This window comes from Erinaceus europaeus, chromosome 2, assembly GCF_950295315.1.
Source record: "Erinaceus europaeus chromosome 2, mEriEur2.1, whole genome shotgun sequence".
NCBI classification, from domain to species: domain Eukaryota; kingdom Metazoa; phylum Chordata; class Mammalia; order Eulipotyphla; family Erinaceidae; genus Erinaceus; species Erinaceus europaeus.
In genome coordinates, this window is record NC_080163.1 from 39,728,670 (window position 1) to 39,733,738 (window position 5,069).

Sequence of the window (5,069 nt, forward strand, 5' to 3'; positions counted from 1 at the left end):
CAGGGAGTATCACTCATTCTAAGACTATACCCTTCTGAAACCTCTGTCCTTTTTCTTTTCTAAGTAGCCACCCCCCCCACCTCACACCACATAGCTAATTAAATAATTAAAAATAAATAAATAAATAAACTCTTTCCTTTCACTGCTCTTTTATGACTGTACTTTTTCTTATCTTTTTCTTTTCTCTCTCTCTCTTATTTTTTTTTCTCATTCTTGTCATCCTTTCTTCCTTAATCCTACATCTTCCAAAGCCACAGGCCCCATCCCCCACACAACAATAGTTGAGACCCCCAAGGAAAATACTGATTATCTTAAGGCAATTAGAGAACTGAAAGCTGAAATAGTAATGAAGAAAGAAGCTGAGGCAAGGGAAAGCAGACTAACAGAAGCAGAAAACAGAATTAGTCAGACAGAGGATGAGTTAGAGAAAACTAAGAAAGAGGTGAAAGAGCTTAAAAAGAGATTGAGAGACACTGAAAACAACAACAGAGACATATGGGATGATATCAAAAGAAGTAACATTCGCATAATTGGCCTGCCAGAGGAAGAAAGAGAGGAAGAGGAAGCAAACATTCTAAAGGAAATGATAGAAGAAAACTTCCCAGACCTGAATAACAGAAAGGTCATCAAGATTCAAGAAGCCCAGAGAGTTCCAAACAGAATCAACCCAGACCTGAAGACACCAAGACACATCACAGTCACAATGAGAAGAAGTAAGGATAAAGAAAGGATCCTAAAGGCTGCAAGAGAGAAACAAAAAGTCACATACAGGGGAAAACCCATAAGATTATCTGCAGACTTCTCCACTCAAACTCTAAAAGCCAGAAGAGAATGGCAAGATATCTATCGAGCCCTGAATGAAAAAGGGTTTCAACCAAGGATAATATATCCTGCTAGACTTTCATTCAAACTAGATGGAGGGATCAAAACCTTCTTATACAAACAACAGTTAAAGAAGGCAAGCATCACCAAACCGGCCCTGAAAGAGGTTTTAAAAGACCTCTTATAAACAAGAATATCACTATAATACTGGCAATATATCAGAGCAAACAAAAAAAATTTTTTTTAAACAATGGCACTACAATACATTAAATCCATAATATCAATAAACGTCAATGGCTTAAACTCACCCATCAAAAGCCACAGAGTTGGGGGATGGATCAGAAAACATAATCCAACCATATGCTGCTTGCAAGAATCTCATCTGTCACAACAAGATAAACACAGACTTAAAGTGAAAGGATGGAAAACTATCATACAGGCTAATAGACCACAAAAAAGGGCAGGAACAGACATTCTCATCTCAGACACGATAGATTTTAAATTAAATAAAGTAATAAAAGATAGGCAAGGGCATTACATAATGATTAGATGATCAATCAGCCAAGAAGACTTAACAATTATTAACATCTATGCACCCAATGAGGGACCATCTAAATATGTCAAGCACTTACTGAAAGAATTTCAAAAATACATCAAGTAATACAATAATAGTGGGAGACTTCAATACCCCACTCTCACACTTAGATCAACAAAGCAGAGAACCAACAAAGATACAAGAAAATAGAATGAAGAGACTGATAGACTAGACCTCTTGAACATTTTCAGAGTCCTTCACCCCAAAAAACTGACATACACCTTCTTTTCAAATCCACATAACACATACTCAAGGATAGACCATATGTTAGGCCACAAAGACAGCATCAATAAATTCAAGAACATCGAAATCATCCCAAGTATCTTCTCAGACCACAGTGGAGTAAAACTAACATTTAACAACAAATAGACAATTATTAAAAATCACAGAATTTGGAAACTAAACAACATACTCCTTAAGAACCACTGGGTCAGAGATTCACTCAAGCAGGAAATTCAAATGTTCCTGGAAACAAATGAAAATGAAGACACAACCTATCAAAATATTTGGGACACAGCTAAAGCAGTACTTAGAGGGAAACTTATAGCCATACAATCACATATTAAACACCAAGAAGAAGCTCAAATGAATGACCTTACTGCACACCTCAAGGACTTAGAGGAAGAGGAACAAAGGAATCCTAAAGCATCCAGAAGGACAGAAATCACTAAAGTTAAAGCAGAAATAAACAACATCGAAAATAAAAGAACCATACAAAAGATCAATGAAGCCAAATGTTGGTTCTTTGAAAGATTAAACAAAATTGACATATCCCTAGCCAGACTTACCAAACAAAAAAGAGAGAGGACTCAAATTAATAGAATTGTAAACGATGGAGGAGATATCACAACTGACACCACAGAAATCCAGAGAATCCTGGAAAACTTCTATAAAGAACTATACGCCACCAAGCTAGAGAATCTGGAAGAAATGGAACAGTTCCTAGAAGCATATGCCCTTCCAAAACTGAACCAAGAAGAACTACAAAATCTAAATTCACCAATCACAGACAAAGAAATTGAAACCATTACTAAGAACCTCCCCAACAACAAAAGCCCTGGACCAGATGGCTTCACAAATGAATTCTACAAAACTTTCAGGAAACAGTTAGTACCCATACTTCTTAAGCTTTTCCATAAGATTGAAGAAACAGGAATACTCCCTTCCACCTTCTATGAAACCAAAATCACCCTGATACCAAAAGCTGATAGGGACAGAACAAAAAAGGAAAACTACAGACCAATATCTCCGATGAACATAGATGCCAAAATATTAAACAAGATCTTGGCCTACCAGATACAGCAACATATCAAAAAGATTGTTCATCATGACCAAGTGGGATTCATCCCAGGAATGCAAAGCTGGTTCAACATCCATAAGTCAATCAATGTCATTCACCACATCAATCAAAGCAAAGCCAAAACCACATGATTATCTCAATAGATGCAGAGAAAGCCTTTGACAAAATCCAACACCCATTCTTGCTCAAAACTCTACAACAAATGGGAATAGAGGGGAAATTCCTCAAGATAGTGGAGTCTATATATAGCAAACCTACAGCCAACAACATACTCAATGGACAGAAGCTGAAAGCATTCCCCCTCAGATCAGGGACTAGACAGGGTTGTCCTCTATCGACATTACTCTTCAACATAGTTCTTGCCATAGCAATCATGTAAGAGAAAGAAATCAAAGGAATACCGATTGGAAGGGAAGAAGTAAAGTTCTCATTATTTGCAGATAATATGGTAGTATACATAGAAAAACCTAAAGAATCCAGCAGAAAACTACTGGAAGTTTTTAGGCAATATAGTAAGGTGTCAGGCTATAAAATCAATGTACAAAAATCAGTGGCATTTCTTTATGCAAACACTAAATCTGAAAAAGACATCCAGAAATTACTCCCATTTACTTTTTCAGCAAAATCAATCAAATACCTAGGAATAAAGTTGACCAAAGAAGTGAAAGACTTATATACTGAAAACTATGAGTCACTACTCAAGGAAATAGAAACTGATACAAAGAAGTGGAAAGATATCCCATGCTATTGGATTGGAAGAATAAATATCATCAAAATTAATATTCTTCCCAGAGCCATATACAAATTGAATGCAATACCCATCAAAGTTCCACCAAGCTTCTTTAAGAGAATAGAACAAACACTACAATCATTTATCTGGAACCTGAAAACACCTAGAATTGCCAAAACCATCTTGAGGAAAAGAAACAGAAATGGAGGCATCACACTCCCAGACTATAAACTATATTATAAAGCCATCATCATCAAAACAGCATGGTACTGGAACAAAAATAGGCATACAGACCAGTGGAACAGAATTGAAAGCCCAGAAATAAATCCCCACACCTATAGACATCTAGTCCTTGATAAGGGGGCCCAAAGGATTAATTGGAAAAAGGAGGCTCTCTTCAATAAATGGTGCTGGGAAAACTGGGTTGCTACATGCAGAGGAATGAAATTGAACCACTTTATCTCACCAGAAACAAAAATCGACTCCAAATAGATCAAAGATCTGCATGTCAAACCAAAAACAATCAAATACTTAGAGGAAAACATTGGTAAAATACTTTCCCACCTACACCTCAAGGACATCTTTGATGAATCAAAGCCAATTGCAAGGAATACTAAAGCAGAAACAAACCAATGGGACTACATCAAATTGAAAAGCTTCTGCACATCCAAAGAAACTATTAAACAAACAAAGAGACCCCTCACAGAATGGGAGATGATCTTCATATGCCATACATCAGACAAGAAACTAATCACCAAAATATATAAAGAGCTCAGCAAACTTAGCACCAAAAAAGCAAATGATCCCATCCAAAAATGGGCAGAGGATGTAAACAAAACATTCACTACAGAGGAGATCCAAAAGCCTAAAAAACATATGAAAAACTGCTCTAGGTCACTGATTGTAAGAGATATGCAAATTAAGACAACACTATGATACCACCTCACTTCTGTAAGAATGGCATATATCAAAATGGACAGCAGCAACAAATACTGGAGAGGTTGTGGGGACAAAGAAACCCTTTTACATTGCTGATGGGAATGTAAATTGGTCCAGCCTCTGTGGAGAGCAGTCTGGAAAACTCTCAGAAGGCTAGACATGGACCTTCTATATGATCCAGTAATTCCTCTCCTGGGGTTCTACCCCAAGGACTCCATAACACCCAACCAAAAAGAGGTGTGTACTCCTATGTTCATAGCAGCACAATTCATAATAGCTAAAACCTGGAAGCAACCCAGGTGCCCAACAACAGATGAGTGGCTGAGAAAGCTGTGGTATATATACACAATGGAGTACTATGCAGCTATCAAGAACAATGAACCCACCTTCTCTGACCCATCTTGGACACAGCTAGAAGGAATTATGTTAAGTGAGCTAAGTCAGAAAGATAAAGATGAGTATGGGATGATCCCACTCATCAACAGAAGTTGACTAAGAAGACCTGAAAGGGAAACTAAAAGCAGGACCTGATCAAATTGTAAGTAGGGCACCAAAGTAAAAACCCTGTGGTGAGGGGTAGACATGCAGCTTCCTGGGCCAGTGGGGGGTGGGAGTGGGTGGGAGGGATGTGTCACAGTCTTTTGGTGGTGGGAATGGTGTTTATGTACACTCCTAGTAAAATG